General features: G+C 43.2%; 2 protein-coding genes across 16 annotated transcripts in view; one reads left to right on the top strand and one right to left on the bottom strand.

Annotated features, from left to right (window-relative positions):
• The window catches only part of LOC101938927 (uncharacterized), a 220,700-nt gene that overhangs the window by 27,388 nt on the left and 170,691 nt on the right, over positions 1–22,621 (top strand). For 13 of the 15 annotated variants that reach the window (XR_010601413.1, XR_010601418.1, XR_006172591.2 and 10 more), the window contains one exon: positions 14,180–14,291. The gene's annotated coding sequence lies outside the window, so the exon portion shown is untranslated. Of the gene's footprint in view, positions 1–9,226; positions 9,343–14,179; positions 14,292–22,621 lie in introns of all 15 variants that reach the window. The other 2 variants (XR_010601415.1, XM_065596594.1) reach the window with 1 other exon arrangement.
• The window catches only part of LOC135983682 (uncharacterized), a 175,859-nt gene that overhangs the window by 70,698 nt on the left and 82,540 nt on the right, over positions 1–22,621 (bottom strand). The gene's annotated exons all lie outside the window — the stretch shown is intronic.

Below are 22,621 nucleotides of genomic sequence, written 5' to 3'. Positions count from 1 at the left end.
CAGCATGGATTCACGAAGGGGAAGTCGTGCCTGACTAACCTAATTGCCTTCTATGATGAGATAACTGGCTCTGTGGATGAGGGGAAAGCAGTGGATGTGTTATTTCTTGACTTTAGCAAAGCTTTTGATACTGTCTCCCACAGTATTCTTGCCACCAAGTTAAAGAAGTATGGGCTGGATGAATGGACTGTAAGGTGGATAGAAAGCTGGCTAGATCGTCGGACTCAACGGGTAGTGATCAATGGCTCCATGTCTAGTTGGCAGCCGGTTTCAAGCGGAGTGCCCCAAGGGTCGGTCCTGGGGCCGGTTTTGTTTAATATCTTTATTAATGATCTGGAGGATGGTGTGGACTGCACTCTCAGCAAGTTTGCAGATGACACTAAACTAGGAGGCGTGGTAGATACACTAGAGGGTAGGGATCGGATACAGAGGGACCTAGACAAATTAGAGGATTGGGCAGAAAAAAACCTGATGAGGTTCAACAAGGACAAGTGCAGAGTCCTGCACTTAGGACGGAAGAATCCCATGCACTGCTACAGACTAGGGACCGAATGGCTAGGTAGCAGTTCTGCTGAAAAGGACCTAGGGGTCACAGTGGACGAGAAGCTGGATATGAGTCAACAGTGTGCTCTTGTTGCCAAGAAGGCTAACGGCATTTTGGGCTGTATAAGTAGGGGCATTGCCAGCAGATCGAGGAACGTGATCGTTCCCCTTTATTCGACATTGGTGAGGCCTCATCTGGAATACTGTGTCCAGTTTTGGGCCCCACACTACAAGAAGGATGTGGAAAAATTGGAAAGAGTCCAGCGGAGGGCAACAAAAATGATTAGGGGTCTGGAGCACATGACTTATGAGGAGAGGCTGAGAGAACTGGGATTGTTTAGTCTCTAGAAGAGAAGAATGAGGGGGGATTTGATAGCAGCCTTCAACTACCTGAAGGGGGGTTCCAAAGAGGATGGAGCTCGGCTGTTCTCAGTGGTGGCAGATGACAGAACAAGGAGCAATGGTCTCAAGTTGCGGTGGGGGAGGTCCAGGTTGGATATCAGGAAAAACTATTTCACTAGGAGGGTGGTGAAACACTGGAATGCGTTACCTAGGGAGGTGGTGGAGTCTCCTTCCTTGGAGGTTTTTAAGGCCCAGCTTGACAAAGCCCTGGCTGGGATGATTTAGCTGGGAATTGGTCCTGCTTTGAGCAGGGGGTTGGACTAGATGACCTCTTGAGGTCCCTTCCAACTCTGATATTCTATGATTCTATGATTCTATGAAATTAAAGACACACTATAAATGTAAAATATCACAGTGCAATAACCACAACATTCGTTTCCAGTGTTAAATAATAAAAACCTGCACCATCCAAGTGCTTGCCAATGTGAAACACATCATGTACCTCACATATTCTTTGTATAGCCCAAATTCTTATCAAAGATATTGGGGACTTTGGGTGTGCAGAGAAAACAGAATCAGACTCCTGTTTGGAATGTGTATACAACAAGTCTGAAAGCAGGCTGCAGGCAAGTCTGCCATCAAAACTACATAGTATATCAGATGAAAAGGTGCTACATCTTTATGTTAAAAAGCAGAATTGTTGTAAAAGTGCAGCATATATGACAAAAAAAATGGAATATCTGGGGGAAAATCTTCACTGTAAAGACTGCATGCTTTGGCACATCGTTTACAAGAGAACATCACAAAGAAACTGATTCTTTAAAAACTTTTTAACTATAAAGAGTAAATCTTTCAAGCAGTCCATGGGAGCCTTGCACACAAATCTCATTATTTTGAAAGCTGCTTAGAAACTCTAGCCCTCAGAGTCAACATACCACAATACATTCTGAAGTATGATTTCAAAGAGCTACAAATGCTTCTAACAATTAGTTACGTTTTAAAAAAAAATACTAGAAGGATTTAGAAGGCTTTGGAAGGAAAGAATTACTGAGGGTTATGTATTAAGAAGGAGGTAATTGAAAGTGATTCAGGGGGGTACAGTAGGATGTGGATGTGGTTAAGGCAGCTGGGAGATTAGTTGGAGTGAAGGCTGGTAAAACTGACAGTAGTGTACGAGAGCCAGATTCTGGTATCAATCAGTATAGCTCCTTTGGCTTTATTGGAGTGACTCAATTTACACCAGCTGAGCCCATTATGCTTAAGTCTGAATGGGTACAAATAAAAAGTGGTGAAAGCTTATTAAAAAAATAACCAGAAAAGATACTGTTCAATGTGCCAAAAATACGTGCATTTTTGAACTTGAAACTCCATATAAATAGTAGTGAGCAGTTGTATGTATTCATTTCTTAGGGCTCTTGGAGAACTAAGTGATTTAACAGTAATGGGAGCTATAAACAGTTTGCTGTGAAGGCTGGCTTATCAAAGGCAAAAATTAATTGTCACAAGAATTGTGCAGCACTTGAAAGATGGATAATGGTCATTGAATGAAGGTTTCCAAAGAAACTGACTATGATATGAATGATAATACAGTAATTTACTTACGAAAAAAATCAGTGAGGAAAGATCTTTCAGATCAAAAGATACTTTTCCACTTACTCAGGCAAAGCTCTTCTTAATATACAGTATGGTTGGTCTTTCTTTTATTCATCCCTCCTGGCTTTTGACAGTGTATTAGTTTTAAAAAGGCATGTTTTCAAAATGAATATTTTTAATATGCAGGTGTTGAGCATTTATTCATAGAATGTCCTGTCTTTGTAATCACGTGGGGGAAAATATAAGTATTATGTAAAACAATTTGCATCCTATTTACATTTATAATATTATGAAATTCAATAAGCTATTAGCTGAAGCTATTTAAAAGTTTTCCTGATAACTGTGTTGTATAAAATGCAACAAAAATCTTTGATGTATGAGAACTTGAGATTTCAACGACAAATTTCAAAACTAAGGGTGGGGTGGAAAAATGTCACTAGCTACAAAAATGTTTTTGTTATTTTAATAGGTTATTAGTAGGTATTAAAAACAGGTATTTCTTGTTCCTCATAGGTTATAAAATGTGGCATGTCTTTAAACAGAATACTTCTGTGTCAAACAGTCATCTGTATGTACAGTATATTACAGGACCAAGTTCATAATCAAAGATTGAAAATCTAGAGAGTTGCTGTGTGGAGCAGGGCCGCCCAGAGGGAGGGGCAAGTGGGGCAATTTGCCCCAGGCTCTGGGCCCCACAGGGGCCCCCACGATAACATAATATTCTATAATATTGCAACTTTTTTTTATGGAAGAGACCCCCGAAATTGCTTTGCCCCGGGCCCCCTGAATCCTCTGGGCAGCCCTGGTGTGGAGACATGGTACCGCTCAGAGCATTTCCTATTCATGCTGCTTTTAGTGTTATGATTTCCAGGACATGTACGGACTGTGGTAACTGATTATTGATATATTATTTTCCTAGTTCAATCCCATTCCAAAACATGCTTGGTCACTTTTGATTTGGGGACAAGACTTCATTTTTTGCATCTCCGCTAACCTTTTGTATATCCACTGTTTCATAGCAGCTGTGGGAACTTGCACGTTTGAATCAGGCACATCACAGAACAGAATAGATCAACTTATTCCCCAAAACAGAATGTTTACATAATTCTAGTAAGTGAACAGAGAAAACTATGGGGTAGATTTTTAAAAGCATAGATGGGATTTAGGCCCCCAATGCCCATTGACTTTCAACTGGAGTTAGGTGACTAACTGTCCCTTGTATATTTGGAAATCTTCTGGCCTATATTTTGATTAAACATTTTATACCAGTTCTGTTTATAAAAAGAACAGAAACAACTTTATGATTTGGGGATACCTAATGGAATCCAGATAGGGTCATGTGCTCCCCCAGATTACTGCCAGGGATTATATGTCCTACCTTGAACCCCACTGCATACCACAGAACCTTTAAATTGTGCCCTCTCCCCACATCCACCCCTCCTCCCCCATCAACAGTTATGCATCATCTCTGATGTAATCCATCCCAATAAAACTTGGAGTGAAATCCTGACTCCATTATGGTCAGTGGCAAAACTCCCATTCACTTCAATGGGTCAGGATTACACCCCGGATATATACTTCATATCCTATGGGTTGTGTGCATTCCTATCATATATGCCAAAGCTGCAACAAGCAGGCCAAATCTTTCAGATCCTAGTCAGCATGGACTTTCAAGTGATCTCGGTGATCTTAACCATGATCAAGAAACATTGACCCATTGGACATTGGCCCATTCCTGAAAATACCTTAGCTAAACATTGAAGGTTTCTCAGCTGCTAAACACTCCATTTTTCAGTTCCTAGCCTCCAAACATAACATGGATATAATCTGCCTTCAGGAAACACATGTTAACTCCTTTTCTGCAAGTTAACATCAAAGGTGAGTGTGAGTTACTCTCTGCATAGTAAATCGGCTACCTATGTTAGAGTATATCTTGTTGACAGAGCACCACTCCCATCGAACTCAGACCTCTGTGATACTCCCCTGACCTCACCTGGATCACCAGCAAAGGCAATCATCTATTTCAAGCTACAAACAGTGTACTGAAAAACTTCCTGCATAGTCAACATTGTCCAATCCTTACTGAAGTTGGAGTAACTATACCTATTGCAAGCAGTAATACAACTCTCACTGGAACTATCAGAAACTTGCCCAGTTTTGCACAATTCACCGACCACTACATCACTGTATCCCACACATGTCTGTGGAAGAATCTTACATACAATTCACAATAGCCATTTATGAAGCTGCCACTAAGTCAATTCTAAGAGGTTATTATAAGACCTATATTCCCTGCCTAGATGAGGAGTGGGCAGAACTGCTCAAGCAATATTAAGAGAGTGGTGATCCAGACATCACCATATATCTTTTTGACAGCTTGAATGTTTTTAGAAGAGCCAGATGAGAGCAGGCCACAGTGGAAATAAAGGCGTAAAGATCCAGCTGCAAAGCCTGGGCATAATCAGAAAACTCTGTGCTGCTCAGAAGCCTCCAGCACAGCACCATTTTCTCCAAATAGTTTTGCTACCCACCTAATAAATGTCGCAAAGGCAGACCAGGACAAAAAGTTTGAAGGATAAGTGCAGAAGAAATGGCAGCACAATATAAAGAGTGCATACCTGAAACAGAAGACTTCCAGCCTTTCACCACAGATGAAATAGAAAGGTCGGTAAACACTGAAAACAGATAAAGCCTATGGACTTGATAACATCTTCCCCGAATTCCCGAAGCACTTTGAAATAACTAGCAGACAAAGGCTAGCCATCTTTCTATCTAGAGTCATCCAGGGGAATAAAATAAACTCTATGACTCTAAGGCCTGAAGGGGCTGCTAGATCATCTCATACCTAAGATTTTGTGCGGAGCCAAAGTAATAGCCCTGCCAAAACCCAAGAAAGACCACCGATTTGCAATAATTTACTTCCCCATCTCATTGCTACGAATTGCCCCACTGCTGATGATGTCCTGAGTGTAGATCAAGAAGATTTCAGCCAAACCACAGTAAGTCTCATCAAATGCTGGCACTCAGCATCTACATCAAGAATGGCTTCCATGCCCAGGTAGAAGACAGGAGCAATGTTTCTAGATCTTACGGCTGCATATGACACAATCTGGCATACAGACCCACATACAAGCTATCACTGATCTTACCAAAGTGGGTTGTCCTGGTTGTGTAGCTGTTACTGAGAAACCACTCTCCGAGTTTCAGGGTAACTGCATCTGTTTTTCTTTTATGTGGTCCCTGCTTAAAGCTTTCTGGCTCCCAGCTATTACTTCTCTTGGGGAGAGACCCAGGTCTCACTCACTCCTGACTGGGTTGTTTAAGGCAGTTCCCTGTCTATACTGTGATATCTCCAGCAAGCCACACTGATTCAGTGGACATCTACACTGCATGTTTCTTTTGGTGGCATGTAGAGTACATACCCGCATAACCCCAGTACTAGTATAAATAGCAGTGTAAACGGTGAGGCAGGGCTTAGGCAAGTAGAGTTAAGGCATGTTTGAAGGGCATGGGTATGTATGTGAGTACATACCCACATGCTCTCTACTTGCCCAAGCTATGTCTTCCTGTCTACACTGCTATTTTTAGCAGTGTAGCGTCCCACTGTTTCCCTGTTGCTGGAGCCTTTCACTGCTGCTGGAAAAGACTTCCTCAGTGGGGAAAGGCTCTGGCAGGGAGGAGGCATCTGAGAAAGCCTCACCTTTCACGCTGCTTCCCTCCACCACAGTCTTTCCTCACCACAGGTAAAGATTCTGGCAGTGAGGAAAGGCTCTATCACCTCCTCACAATTGGAGCCGTTCCCTACTGAAGTGAAAGGCTCCAGCAACCGGCAAAGGTTCCAGCAGCTCCCCATTGCTGGAGCCTTTCCCCACAACAGGGAAAGACTCTGGCAGTGAGGAGGGCCCTGGCAGTGGGAGACAGCTTTGCTTTCTCTCCAAGGGCTATGACTAGTGTATTTACCACAGTTGTAAGTTACCACACAGCGATTTCTAAACCAGTACCTGTATTCTTGAAGTACAAGCATTACAGAGAAAACATATTAAAAAAAATAAAAGAACCTACACATATGCTACAATGCTTACGTGAGGTCAGTCCAACTCCATCCTTGGGCTCTGGTAGGTATCAGTCCTTCAAAATCCACAACTGGGTTTTCTGCATGGTTACAAGTTCATCACTGTCTCAGATTCAGAACCAGAACAATGGCTGGACAGATCAGCTATTTCTTTATACAGCTCAGGCTTTGGATCTCAAGTTTTAAGGAATAATAATCAGCAGACAATGTTTCACTCCTCAGGGCATAGCTTCAAAAGGTAAGGCTTTTGTATAACTGGAGTGGGAAATTTGCATTTACCTCTCCCTAGCTATGCCCCAGAAAATCAACTTCACACTTATTGTCCCAAAAGATCCTTCTTGCCTGGCATATTTTCAATATTGTCCTTTGAATCACATCTCCCCACCTAGAGAGATTACACACAATTCTGGCCCACAATAATGCATAAACTTTCCATTTAATACAATGGACCCCAAAGATACTTAAACTTACTTAAATAAGGGCTCCCAAGGATAAAGCAGGAAATGCCATATCTGTCACAGCCGCTGGTTCCAAGTTTTACTCCAAGCTCCTGGAGGTCCCAAAACAATGGTCCATCTCAAGGCTCATTTCTAACACCAACACTTTTCAACCTCTTCAAAAATGACCTTCTCAAGACCACTGCCAGGTGTTTAATTTATGTAGATTACATCTGTCTGGCAGTACAGGACGAGGATTTCAGTCACCTAGAAGTCGTCCTGAATGCTGACATGAAAGAGATGAATACTTAAACCTAGTATCAAAGAGACGGTTTCCAGCTGCTTCCATCTATATCACACAAAGGCCAATAAGCAGTTCAACATCTTTTTGAATGGACACAGGCTGGATCACATTCCAGTGCTGGGAACCTAGGTGTTACACTGGAGTGCATCTTGATTTTCAAGGAACATTTTACCAAAACCTTGCTGAAAGTAAAGACAAGGATCAACTTGATCATCAAATTAGTTGGTTCTATCTGGGAAGCCAATGCGCAGACACTGTGGATATGTTTACATTGCAACATAAGCCTAGGGTTAGTAAAACTCAAGTTACACTGTTTAGAGCTAATCCCCAGATGATTACAAGGAGGCGCCCCAGCCATGAGTAGCAAACCCCGTCACAGAGACAGCTAGACTAATACATTTGACTTGATTGTCTATGTAGTTGCAATCGCAATATATTATATACATATACACACCCCTTATCATAAGGGGGGCTGTAAAACTTACCAGGGCCCTGCCAGGGCCAAATGCATCCCAGAAGCATTGCTGTCCCACTGCTAAGAAAACCTTGCTTACGCGGAGAGGAGGCTGGTGGGAGGAACTAAAGCAGCAGCCCCAGATTTTCCAAAAGAGGAGAGCTCTGACTGGTTCTTTACCCCATGGACCATATGGCTGGGAGAGAGGAGGTAGTCCCTCCCTCTGGGGTGTCAGTTGAAAAGGAACAGAGAGAGAGAGATGAGGGAACATCCAGTTCCCCTCACAGAACGAGTGACAGTTTTCCCAATTCTCAACTGCGAAACCATCGAGTTTGGCAACTTAAGGACCTACCACACCATTGCGAAGGGAGTGACTGCCCAACGGATAGTTCAGTCATCTACCTTCTACAGCCCAATCATTGATAGTTACCTCAGCCAGGAGGAAAAGCAGAAACCTTATAGCTAAGCTTGTTACCCCAGTGTGAGCAGGAGTCAGACCACCCCTTGGAACTAAGAAGCTATTTTGAGATCTAGACTGCTCTGGACCCCTCTGATAAGATGGACCCTGGACCTCACAGTGCCTGCAACATCTACAAGTGCAACACCAACCAGTACCTGAACTTGGGACTGACATGTCAGAGGATTGACAATCAACTAAAGTCAGGGAGATAATGGGTGATTATGTAAAGTGATCAAAACAGAAAAACAAAACAGAGATTTATGGCATTTACATATATTTTAAAAATCTAGCCATATTCATTGTGATAGACCCAGACCACTTAGGAACAGCGGAGTAGCAGAAGGGAGATATACTGGCCACTTAATAAGTAGTTTTCTGTTCCCTGAGTGACCGAAGCAAGAGCTGCTCCAGGCTAATAGACCACCTGACTCCAATTAACCTGCTAAGAGTCAGGTGAGGCAGTTAAACACCTGACTCTAATTAAGGCCCCTTTGATGCTATAAAAGGGCTCACTCCAGTCAAGCCAGGGAGTGGAAGTGTGTGTGAGGAACTGGGAGCAAGAGGTGTGCACCAAAGAAGTGAATCTCATCAGTGACCACACAAACTAGAATGACTTACTTTTAATTGTATGTTGTTTGCATTGACTCCAGCCTCCTTTATAACTATATACTGTACAAAGAAAAATCCTTAAAAAAAATTCCTTGTTGGATAACTAGATTACTGAAGGAAAGCATTTTCTACTCTCCACTAAGACTCCAGGGGTCACCAATTATACAAAGAATATTAAGGATAATTCTAGTGTAGCTATATATACACACTTCTTAGATCCTGAAATTATAGCTCTTACATGTAAAGGGTATTGGAGTGACTAAGCATTACACTTAATAATGGAGACATATATGTATGGAACCAGTTATAAAAATCAGTGCACTGTGAGGCACATTTTCAATACCACCCCCTGCAAGCTGTTCCAGTACATTGTCTCCTCCACATTTAAGATGTCTGTAACCATTTCTTTCAGCCTAATGACCTTCTGATGGGAGAGGGAGACAGTGAAGGAAAATGGGAGGATGGCAGAGGTACAATCACTCTACGAGAACAATTGCTTCTCTGCACACTTCTTAAGGTCTTTGTAAGGTATATTATTTTTGCATCAAGAGCATTTTCCAAAGTAGATATTACAGGAACAAAGGAAAGATGGGAAACTGGAGTCTCTTAGGGCAGATTTAAGATTGTTTGGGTGACCTTAACTGTGCAGTTTCATGCTTTCAAATGTTTAGGGTTTTTTAAAGTTTAATCATTAGTCAGAATTGCTGGGTTCTAATGCTTGAGTTTTGTTTTTTTTAATTGTAACAATATTCTCATAAGGTTTGTTTTGTTTTTTATCCTTAAATTACTGTAATGTAACTTCTCCTTAAAGATTTTGTCTGGGAATTTAATAATCTTAGTCATCTTTGATTTCATTTAAAAGACCTGCCGTACTCCAATATATCTGCTTCCTTATATTCACAAGGAGTAGAGAATTTTGCAACATTGCATTGTTATATTCTCACAATCCAAATCCCCATCAGGTTTCTCTCATTTAATTATCTTCAAATGCTGGGAAGCAGTCTTTGTTGCAAGATCTGAGAGTTCAGTAAATAGTTAAGTTACTTGGCATGTCCCTTTAACAGAGATGAGCCAGCAGGGACCTAGAAACATGCTTCTGTTCTTGTGAATAGTTCCATATTATAGTTCAATAAGCAAGGGTGTGTCTATTTGTTGTATGCGTAGAGCCTCTTGTATGTGTATTGACCTCTAGAGCCTCTTGTATGTGTATTGACCTCAGCAATCTTAACACACCTCTCAGGAAAAAAAAATAGCATTCTCCCAAGAAAATGGAACTTAAGTTAGCATATGTTCAGAGGTAATTTCTACACTCTTAAAGCATATATGTACAGTATATTTCTTTAAATTATTATGGCTGTCTAGTACACCAACACCCTCGGATGTCAACAGGAATGCCAGGTGTACTGCAACTTGGAGACAAGCACAGTAGGTGCCTTATCAGGGTGGCCTTGTAGACACTAACCTTAGTGCATCCCCATAACCACTGAGACACATGGCTAAGGGAAAGGGTGTTTTCCTAGGGCTGGTAGGAAAAGGAAAAGTTGTAGATACTCTAGGTACAGAGGCTAAGGGCATAGGCGCCGACTCTGTGGGTGGAGCACCTACGGGGAAATATTAATGGGTGTTCTGCACCCCCTGGCAGCCAAGCTCCCTGCCTCCCTCACTCTTAGCGGGCCGTGTCCCCGCTCCTCCGCCTACCTCCCAGCATTTCCTACCCAGCTGCCACCAAACAGCTGTTTGGCAGCATTAGCACTCTCCTGAAGGGGAAGTGGGGAGGAGCGGGAACGTGGCGCATTCAGGAGAGGAGGCAGGGAAGAGGCGCGTCCGGGGCGGGGATTTGGGGAAGGAGTTGGAATGGGGGCGGAGAACAGGTGGGGCCTCATGGAAGGGGTGGAGTGGGGTCGAGCACCCACGGGAAAGAGGGGAAGTCGGCGCCTATGGCTAAAGGTATGTCTTCACTAGCAATGTTAAAGTACTGCTGCGGCAGTGCTTTAACATGGCTGTGTAGTCACGGCACCAGCGCTGGGAGAGCGCTCTCCCACCCCCGTGAGGGGAGTAGTTTCCAGCGTGAGAAGCGTGTTTTTTCACACCCCTGAGCAAGAAAGGTTCAGTGCTGTAAAATGGCAGTGTAGACAAGGGCTAAGACAGTTACAGTTCAAAGTGAGTGATAGCAGTTATTGTTTGAGCTCCTGGCAATGTCCAAAGCAAGAGTCAGGGCTCGTCAGGCCTAGTGCCTGGGGCGCCCTCTGCAGTCCAGGCTCTATTTCAGCAAGTAGGCACTTGCAGTGTTCCAGGCCAGGCTCAGTTAGTGTCTCTCATTGAACTCCCTATCCAACTGTTGCTTCCCAATAAGTCCCATAATGACCTGTATCCAGCTGTATCATCTGACAGCCACAGCCTGCTCCACATGTGGCTCTGTCCAGTCCACTTCCTCAGGCTTCTCTCCAGCTTCTTGCTGCCATGAGGCTCCCACTCCACTCCCGTCCCAAATGCAGTCAGCCACGTCCTGTTTCAGGACCTGTCTCCTTACCTGGCCAAGGGAACTGCAGTTGGGATGGGGCTGATGGGAACTGTAGTTCTCTGCTTTGTTGATTCATCACAATTCACAAAAGTGCCCAAGAATTTAACTTTTGTAATCATACAGCCCTCACCGTTACAACGGTTGTCATCAGCGGTCGCATATTTAAAGGCTTTATAACTAAGCAGGGGTTCCTTCTTTGACCTGGGAGGCAGACTCAATTTGGAAAAAAATCTCTTTAAAACAGTGTAACACTAGCTTGCTCTCATTCTTCCCCTATACAATACACAACCCTAGCTTTTGTCTCTCAGTCTCTGCCATTCTTAAAGTCACCGCCATGTGTCCTGTAGAGGGACATGACGTCACCTCTTTGCCTGGGCAGGTGTGCCAGTTTGTGGGCAGCAGTTCTCGGACATTAACCAGGAGACGTGGTTCTACTAGCCAGGAGGAGAAGTGTGGCACAAGAATAAAAAAAGAGATTCCTCCAACTCAGGAAACAACCTTCACCACATGAGCACAGCCTTTAGTCCTTAGCAGGCAAACCCAGCATAACCCACTTAACTAATGGGAGCAATGCCTGCAATCCAAGGGGTCCATGAAGCACAGGATAGTAAAATCACAGAATGTGAACAGTCCACCCTGAATGGCTTCATTTAAACTAACAAGGGAGTAGAAAAGCTGAAAAGAGAGTCTGGTTAAATAACTCTACTGCAAACAGTCTAATACTATAAAATCCCACCATCAGACCTCTCCCACAGAGACCTCCCCTCCTTCATTCAAGGACTAATTTCTAACACACACGAGGTGGTGGGCTCATTGCAACAGGTAATGGACTCCAGTGATAGGATGGAATGGAGGGGCACAAAGCAGTGATAGGGTGCAGATACCTCTGCAATCATTAAGGCTGAGTGTGACGCTGAGGCTGTAGCACCTACTCTAACCCTGGCAGGCTACTTTCAAAACAGGTGAGCTCTTGTTGCTATGGCAATTGGAGCTAAAGCCTGTACTCCAGTCAGAAGGCCTGGGGCCCGGGTAGTGGTCCAGGAGTCACTGTTGCAAGTTGGACTGCAATTATATGAACCCCTGAACTCTATAGGGCACACAGAAATATGGTAAATCCCACCCTGGTTACAGGACACAGAGCTCCCACTGTGAGTTTTGCTTATTGAGGTCATATAGAAATGTTATATATAGCACTTTCTGTCATCTTTAATTTCCAGGTTCAGAAACTCAAGTAGTAATTTTCTCCATGCTTGTAATAGTATCCATGGCTTCCTTGCGAGACCTAAGTCCTAGTGCTCCCCTATCCCTCATCCATTCACGGTTCTCTAGAAGCCCATGCTTCTACTCCACAAAGCTATTATTTACAGCTGTTTTAGACTAAAGTTTCTGATCCTAAATAGATGGTGCTTTTCTGCACTACAGTATGCCCACTCAGCATCCCCACCCCTTCATATTGCTTACATTTTATGCTAGACTATGAAATATCTCTCACTCGCTCTTACTTTAGCTGATGCTAAAATTGTCAGTAATTGATCTGTCTTTGTGTTTATGGTTTTCACAAACTTACATTGATCCTTGGTACTTGAATCTTCAAAGAAGTGAAATGTCAGCAGTAGAGCAGATGTCTCCATCTGTCAAGCTTAAGTATTTTGTTTTTACTCTTTGGCACCTTGGGAACTTTCTCTGCATGCCTTTTTTTATGCAGCCAGAGGAACTGAGGGCCTCTCCTAATTTGCCTGTAAAGTTACATATGTTTTAAATAAAAATCAATGCACTCTATTATGTTGTTTACCTGCACTTGTATTTCCCTTGATATAGGAGCTCAACCAAGTAATTTCTATTCATTAGCAATAAAATCATATACTGTAGTTGATTAGTTTTGCCTTCACCTTACAGTAACCATATGTGATAGGGAGAGAGCCTCCATTGCTCAGGCTCTGTTTCATGACCCTGCAAGCCACATGTGGCCTTTTTGTCACACTTTGCACAGCCTTCCATCCCTTTGTCCATATTGATGTTCTTCATTAGCAATTATTGCTGATAAGCTGCTGCATAAAGGTGATTTTGTATCAGACTCTGGAAATATTCAGGCTAGGGTTCTTTCTGATCGCCTCTAGGTGGTGGTCAATAATAAAAACCTAGCTTCAAGAATGTCGCATTCTGATTCCTGAAAGTTTCACACTTAACAATGAAGGTTTCAAATATATCTTCAGTGAGACTTACCCAAAGGACCTAACTCCATCTCTGTTCCCTACTATACAAATTTGGTGAAACTTATACTTATCTATACATGTATTGGGTGGCCCCATCTAGACAGTAACAAAACAAAAAACAAAACCCATTAGTTTCACAAGATTTTGCATTCAGAGTATTTGTTAGCCTTAGCTTCATTTAATTTTATCTTGACTAGTTGGGCTAATGTTTCATTGCTTAAAAACCTCTTCTTGAGGTTTTGGTATTTGTGTCATGCATATAACAGATCGATAAGTGTGTTTTTGTGGATTTTTACAGTAATAATAAATGGAAAACAGGCATAGAAAGGAATCTAAAGAAATTAAAATAACACGTTAACAGTTGTAATGACTGTGCAATTAGAGTCTAAATTCCTGGCCCAGATATGTTGTTATTCAAAGACCCCTGGAGTAAGGTAACTTTATTATTCAGCTGCCAACCTGAATCCCCTGATTACACTGATATGTAACTACTGGAAATGTTCAGTTGTCTTCTGGTAGGGTATTTCTAGGGATTTTGCTAGTGTAAGGTTTAACTTCTGTAGAAAGCTTGGAAGATTATTATTATTTTTAATGAATGTGTGGCTCAGTTTACCTACCTATTTTTGTACAGGGACTCAAAGGGTTAACTCCTGCTCAGAGTTCTCCACCCAGGCGACTAGGAAGAGAGGCAATGATCTAAAGCAGAGCCTGCTTAACTAAGCATGGAGAAGCTAAAAAGTCAGGTAAGATTCATGTGTACAGCCTTAATTACTTCAACCCATATCTGACTCCTGTGTTCCTGTTGATACATCATACATTTTTTCTGAAAAGTCTGAAGTGTGTCACTCCATACATTTTCTGGGTACTAAGCTCCCAAATACTTAGGCCTGCCATGAGTGCAGGGGACTGGACTAGATGACCTCTCGAGATCCTTTCCAGTCCTACAATTCTGTGATTCTAAAGAAAGAAGACTTTCAGGGAACCAAACCTGTCCCTGCTGCAGGAGCCGCAGTGTGAAACAGGGATGCTGATGCCTAGGGACCCAGTCTGAGAGTGGCAGAGTCACAGGACTCCCCCTTTAATGAAGCAGAGGCCCAGGACTTATCACCAGGAAGGGTCCACTCAGGAGAGATTGCAGAAGAGTACAAAGAGTATTGTGTTCTGTGATCTGTGACCCTTTTTGATTGGAATTTCTCAGACAGGATTTGTTTTAACTCATGATATCATATACTACTTGCATAATCTTTCTAACCCCTTTTCTTAGCTCTCCTGCAAGAATTATCACTGTTGATGGTATGAAAAATACCTTATAATACTTTCAGAAAAGCTAAGATGCAACTCTGTTTAAAAAATTGCGAGACTGTTCTATTTTGCACATCATGCCAAAATCAGTAACGGTAGAAGTTAAGAGCCAATAAGCTTTTAGTTGCATCTTTCTTTTATTTTGTTTAAAAAAAATCCCAACAAATTGGATAAAATTTCTGTCCCACATACCCTGGTCTTGATTTCATTAAAGCCTGCATTTAAGCCTTTGTTTTCACTGATTAAAAATCATGTTCTGGCATTAACTAATAGCCAAGATATTGTTATAACTGGTGCTGGATGTAATAAAAACAGTGATGAGATAAAATTACTCTTGACTTTAGTAAAATAAACTGTAAAACATTACAAAACAAATTCAGTTGAAAAGTGGGTAGGGCATGAAATATAGATCACTTCCCCAACACCCAGCAGCAGTGTGCCAAGTTCAGAGAGAGACAAGGTGAGTGAGGTAATATCTTTTATTGGACCAGCTTTCAAGCCTACACAGAGCTCTTCCTCAGGTCTGGGAAATGTACTCAGAGTGTCACAGCTAAATACAACGTGGAACAGATTGTTTAGCATAAATAGTTAACACATATTTCAAGGGACCATTCAAGTTGAAGTGGCCTGTTAATACCCTTCCAGCCATGGAGGTTGGGAGGAGAGGGTGGGGAGGAAAGGAAGGAAAAAAAGGTTCAGAGAGTAATACTTTTCAGCTCCCTAGCAATTTTTGACCTCTTTTTAAACTAGTGATGCTCTACCTCTCCCACTTAGGCCAGGGCTACACTCAAGAGACCTTACAGTGGCACAGCTGTACTGATGTAGCTGCGCCACTTTAAGATGTCCCATTTAGCTGCTCTGTGCTGACAGGAGAGACCTCTCCCATCAACATAATTAAACCACCCCCAACGAGCGACAGTAGCTATGTCAGCAGGAGAGCGTCTCTTACCAACATAGCGCTGTCCACACTGGTGTTTCTATCGATGTAAATTATATCACTCAGGGTCGTTTTTTTTACACCCCTGAGTGACATAATTTAGTCCGACAAAAGTGCTAGCATAGATATAGCCTTAGATTTGAGAAACAAATACTGCCATTACACTTTAAAGCAGGGGTCGGCAACCTTTCAGAAGTGGTGTGCCGAGTCTTCATTTATTCACTCTAATTTAAGGTTTCGCGTGCCAGTAATACATTTTAATGTTTTTAGAAGGTCTCGTTCTATAAGTCTTTAATATATAACTAAACTATTGTTGTATGTAAAGTAAATAAGGTTTTTAAAAGGTTTAAGAAGCTTCATTTAAAATTAAATTAAAATGCAGAGTCCCCCGGACCGGTGGCCAGGACCCAGGCAGTGTGAGTGCCACTGAAAATCAGCTCGCGTGCCATAAGTTGTCTACCCCTGCTTTAAAGCCTACCTGATGACAAGGTCCTGTTACTGGGTGTCTCTATATTGAACATGGAATATACTGCAGCTAATGATGTGTTTTGGAGACTTTTTTTAAAACATTGATCTCCTTGAAGAATTTAAATACAGATAAGTTTGTTACAATAGAATTTCCACCTAGCTTTTTTAGCTGCTTTGATTGCAGGATCATGGAGAATGTCACTCGCATCTTCAGACCAGACCATGTTACTCTAAAGGATCACCAGGCTCTGTTTTTCAGTTTTCCCAATTTCTTCCTTATCAATTGAATCTAATGTCAATTAGACCTGTCCAAGAGCAGCAGCTATCTGGATTTCCACCTCTCAGTGAAATACACCACTCATTAGCCCCTCTGTGGCCCTTTCACAGAATGCAATGCAATGTTTCTTGACCTGCCAAACAGAGAAAGGAGAATGCAAATCAGACTGCCTGTTGAATTGTGGACCCTGTTGTCTCATGACAGGCTACTTTGCCTTACTGTATAAGGGGCAAATAGTATGCACCAAGGCAATTCTATCAAATAACCTAGAACAGACTCTGACAAGTCCAAGCCAATATTAGGCATGAGATACCTGTTGCTGTCCATAAACAATCTTAGTTAATTCAGTAAACATATTGTTTCATTACACACCAGAAGGGAAATTCAAGTGTTTAACAATTCTTTACTACTTTCTCTGATGAAAACTGTAGACTTGTAGTTTCTAAGGGCAAGTCTACAGTACAGTGCTACATTGCTGAAGCTGCACCGATGCAACTGTGCCGCTGTAGGGTGTCTGGTGAAGACACACTATGCCGACAGGAGAGCGCTCTCCCATTGGCTTAATTACTCCATCTCAGAGAGAAGTGGAAGCTATGTTGGCAGGAGAGCATCTGCAGTTGACATAGTGCCGGTGTGGACAGCACAAAATTTGCATTGCTTGCGGGGGAGGAGGGACTTTTTCACACCCTGAATGATGTAAGTTAGAGCCACTTAAGCAGTAGTGTAGACTTGCTCTAAGTAACTCATACCCCACGTACCTCAGCTGTTTGCTTTGTCCAACCAGCTTTACTTATTGCCACATTCCTTTGTATAGTGTGTTATCGCTTCCTATTTCCCTTCCTCAATAGGTCCCACCTTTATTGAATGGAGGCCTTCTGTTAGTGGGTGTTGTCATGTGAACTGATATTTGTTTTTTTTAAAAACAAACAAACCTTTCAGTTGTGTGAGCAGGTGCTGTTCTCAACCAGTTCTATAAACATAGTGCGTACACTGCAAAGTCCAAGTTCCCTTGGTAGGTTTAGTGACCCTCTTCCCCCATAAAAGGCAACTTATACCTACTCCTAGGAGTCATAAAACTTTGAGACAGCAACCTTTGCGGTCAGACTTTGCCCAACTGCTGCCTCTTAACCTGAACCTTCCTATTCTCCCGTCCAGCTTTCCAGACACCTTTTCTCCCCTCAATCTCTGCTCGGTGTCCCTTTCAGGTTCCCTACTTTTGACTCTTTGACCTTCACACTTGTCCTTGCTTTCTTTTTTGTTGTCCCCCATACTTATTTGAGTCCTGCGCTCAATGGCCCCTCCCCTTAGGCTGCGGAGGAGCCTTTAGCTGTGGGCAGGCTTGTGCCCGTCCATTTCCTGGAACCCAACAGGTCCCTTTCTCCCCTCAAACTGTGTTGATTGGGTCATCATCAGTTCATTCCATACAATTTTCATAAACTTTCAGGTTTTGAACCTCAGATTCTTTGAAAATTTGAGCTAGATGCCTGAGGCATGGGCCTCCTGCTACGTTTAAGTATAGTTCCTAATCTGTAGGCATCTTTATAGCCTTTTCCTGCCCATATAATTCATAGCTTCAGTTTTGGTTTCATTCATTGTATGACTTCAGATAGTCCCTTTTGGGGCTAAGTAAACTTGGTATAGAGACAGTTGTTTGTAAAATAGGATAAAATATAACCTGTAGAGAGGGATTTTTTGTGTGTGTCATAAGTGATCCTACTGATGTCTTATTCTTTGTGAATTTTGTTAGCCAATAGTTATAAGGCCATGCAAATAACAAAGGTGAGAGACATTAGCCTACTCTTGTAGCATGCTGTAAACTGAAAACATGTGATCTTGAGTTATTAATCCCTGACTTGACAGAAAGGAAAATAACAAAGAATCTGTTAATTGCAAACGCTTATAGTCTATGGTCTGTAAAAGACCATGCACATTCACAGAATGGTATGCTTCAACTGCTCAATAATAGTTAGATATATCACATATTTTGTATATATCTAGTCTCATCCATCAACAGATATTATGAAATCTAATCACAGCTACACATTTGAAACTGCTCAAATGGTCAAAACCTAATCTGAGTCCTAAAAATGTTGTTTGGTGAGCATATTAACAAAAAACTGCACTAAAATTTAGCTGAAAACTTTCAATATATGTATACAGCACAAACAAGGATCTCAAACTGTTGGAACACTGCTCATATTAATTGCTGCTCTTTTGGTACCAGTAATTATTGTTTGTGATTAATTGTAGTGGCTTGTTGCTTCACCATTTGAAAATGCAAACCCTGTTGCCATATTAATAATATTGTTTAACCTAGCTCTGTTGCTTTTCTTTATAATTTAATTAGGTAGTTTTCTAAGACCTGAAAAATACTCCTACTGTGCATCAGCTTATGCATTTTTTCATTGGTTGTATGGTAGTCTCATTTCCATATGCACAAAACTGTGCAATCAAACACTACACTGATAAGTGCCATATAAGAATCTAAAAGAAACCTGTGTAGTTCACCTATGTAGTTCTGTATTTGTGATAGAAAATCAAATTATTGTACCATGTATCCCCACCTTGATGGTGTCTCGCAGGGTAACAGAGTGGATATTCTTAGCTTAAGCCAAGCCTGGACTTCCTCTTCTTGTTTCGTTTCATCCTCCATCCATTTTTGACAATCCTGTATTTCCCATGAAGGAATTATTACATCTTCAATCCTTTGAAAAAGATCTTGGGGAGGAAAGTCTTGATAAATGGTCACATGAGTCACCAGTTCAGAAAGGAGAGGGTTTCTTGCAAGGAGCAGAGACTCAGCAGCAGCATCAGGGCATGGGGGAAGAGGATAATTGGACCCCAACCACATGTAGCCAGTACTTTAGGGACACATGGCCCAAGGAGCATCTCTGTCCCTTCCACGAGCACTATATTGTTGACTGGAGCCCTCTGTGGAACTCCTGGGAGTATGGCTCTTTAAGGATAAACTCATTTGTAGTAACAGCACGGGGATGGAGCTAGCTGAACATCTTCTTTCCACTACCCCACCTGCAGAGACAGGAATTTGGAGGCACATGGGGCTGGCATCTTTACAGCGTAGGAGTCCTGATGTCAGCAGTTCTGGGTTCTGTGTGCTGTCTTGCAGTGTTGGGAGACAGACTTTGGAGTGGTAAGGGATATAACTGAGAGGGGTTAGGTTATGGGCTGACCAAGGTGATACCTCCAACAGCCTTGATTGCCGTGACATCAGAGTACAGGTTCCAGGATCAATGTGCCCTCTTGTACCTGACACCTGCAAGGATCTACCCTTACCCCCTGGGTGGTGGAAGTGGCCTGGGAGAAACCTAAGGACAAGGTGGCTTTCCAGCCTCCCCGTGCAGGGCCGCCCAGAGGATTCAGGGGGTCTGGGGCAAAGCAATTTCGGGGGCCCCTTCCATAAAAACAAAGTTGCAATACTATAGTAACATGTATTTGGAAATGTAAAAAATAATTAGTGAAATACATTCAAAAATTAATTTGTAATACTTTGAAAATACACTAAATACATTATTTAAAAACAGTAAATGCTTTAATGGTATGTATAGATTTGCAATTACATAATGGGCTGTTGCTGGGTGATGGTGATGGTCGCTGCCTGGGGGTGGTGCTGCTGTTGCCCAGGGCTGGGTGGGGAGCTGGGCTCTGGGTTGGGGGGGTGCCCGGCTCACAGGGGCTGGACTCAGGGCTGTGGGGAGATGGGGTCAGGGGGGTGTCCAGCTCGGAGCTGGGGGTCAGGGCTGTGGGGGGGATGGGGTCGGGGGGTGCCCGGCTCAGAGGGGCTGGGCTCGGAGCTGGGGGGGGATGGGGTCGGGGGGGTCCAGTTCAGAGGTGCTGGGCTTGGAGCTGGGGGTCTGGGCTGTGGGGGGGATGGGGTCGGGGGGTGCCCGGCTCAGAGGGGCTGGGCTCGGAGCTGGGGCCGGGATGGGGTCGGGGGGGTCCAGCTCAGAGGTGCTGGGCTTGGAGCTGGGGGTCTGGGCTGTGGGGGGGATAGGGTCAGGGGGTGTCCAGCTCAGAGGGGCTGGGCTCAGAGCTGGGGGTCAGGGCTGTGGGGGGGATGGGGTTGGGGGGTGCCCGGCTCAGAGGGGCTGGGCTTGAAGCTGGGGGGGGATGGGGTCAGGGGGGTCCAGCTCAGAGGGGCTTACCCGCCCCCTTACCAGCTGAGACGCCGGGGGATAGGGGAAGACGGAGGCAGGGAGCCTCCGACATACCCGTGGGGGCCCCTGTGGGGCCCGGGGCCTGGGGCAAATTGCCCCCCCATCTGGGCAGCCCTGTCCCCGTGGAACCAGAATCTTAAGGGAGGGAGCCTAAGGCAGAGTGGGTGGGTGGGGGGACAACTGTGTCAGAGTGTTGTTGAGATAGTAGGTTTTTTGTTAAAATAATCTAGACTATAAACTCTTCAGGCTAGAGGCTGCCTCATACAGTGTGTCTGTGAAATGCCCAGCACAATAGGGACCTGATTTGACTGGGGTTTCTGGCTTGCACTGTGATATGACTAGTAATCACTACTTGCTAGGTAAAGAAATGATTGGGGATAGTCTACATGGAAAAGAGAAAGCAACCAAATGCAACATTGTAATTGAGCCTACCTGGCGGGGATGCTGAGAGTATCATGGTGCACCAAACTCCTTCAGGTATGTGGTAGTATGCTGAGTGTACGAGGAGCTCAAATGCAAACATGGAGGCACTTCAGATGGTAGGCACTTGGAGGTCCTACAACCTGGTGGGCCCCTCCCCACTACGCACTCACCTGCATTGCTAGAAGGAAACAGTAGATCAGTTCCTGGAGGGCACAAAAGGAGAAAAGGATAACTCTGCCCCATGGTAGCTCCTCAGGCCTAGTTCCTAGAGTGCATTCCCTAGCCTAGTTCATCCCTTTGTTGAGGACAACTTACTAGTGGGGTAGATTCCAGTACCAGGGTTCAGTTCCATTAGCTGTGCTTTCTTTGTGAGCTCCTCTGCATTGTCCTTCAGTTGTCTCTTCATGCTTCAGGCTTGCAGGTGGCTTCCCTGTATCCTCCTTCAGTGGCTGCTGGCCCTCTGCCAGAATGAAATGCAAACCTCATCTCTTTGTCTTGGTGTCCTCTCAGTCTAGACATACTTACACACAAAATAATTTCTGCAGCTTGTGAAGGAAGAGAGAGAGATTGTTACTTGAATTTTTAGTGCAGAAAAGGTCCTCAGACATACTGCAACGATGGGAGCCATATAAGGATTGAGCTAGACATCTACAAATCTAAAACAAGCTGTTTCACCTCATCTCCAAACCAAAAAATAACTAACCAAAGACAAATAAACCCTGCTTCCCCCATGGACACCATCACTTATTGTATCCCTTGCTCCCTAAGAAGCTAGGCATTGCAGTCTGCCTTGAAGGATCATGATATTTCAGACCAAGGGGAGGAGTCCCTCCATGAGAATATCCTGGTGGCAGCATCCTCCCTTTTATCTGAAGGGGATTCCATTGTGAACTCCTCTGTTGACTAAAGCTGTGGTATTAGCAAACGGGACAGAGAAGGTGATCCCTCAAGAGAGATGACTCTCAGGTGGGAGTCTCCAACACATTTAGGGAATTATAGGTCAAAAATCAACCTGTCAGCCAATGCAGAGCATGGAGCAGTGGTTCCCTATGTACCTAGCGCCATATACTGTCTACCAAGTGGACTGTTGCCTTCTTGACCAGCTCAGTTTCTAGATTTGTTTAAGGCGCACACATTGAGCATGTGGACTCATAGACTTTAAAGTCAGAAGAGACCATCATGATCATCAGATTGCAGGTCATCTAGATGGGAGGTGCTAAAGAGAGCTGATTGGAAATTTTTGGTAAAAAAACAAGGTTTTCAACTAAATCAAAACATTTTGGAAAATGTGTCTAATTTTGATGAATATTGCTGCAGGAAAAAATATTTTGAAATGAACGAATTTGTTTTGGAAAATTTTTATTTCAGAATTCCAAAGTCGCCTTTCAACTTTTTCTTCATTTTTATATTATATTTACATCATTTCATAATATACACTACTACTGACAAGTCATTATAGGACAAAATAATTATTTAAAAAATAATAGAGTA

The sequence above is a fragment of the Chrysemys picta genome, chromosome 5 (genome assembly GCF_011386835.1).
Source record: "Chrysemys picta bellii isolate R12L10 chromosome 5, ASM1138683v2, whole genome shotgun sequence".
NCBI lineage: Eukaryota > Metazoa > Chordata > Testudines > Emydidae > Chrysemys > Chrysemys picta.
Note: the sequence above shows the minus strand (reverse complement) of the source record. Positions and strands in the feature narration are given on the sequence as shown.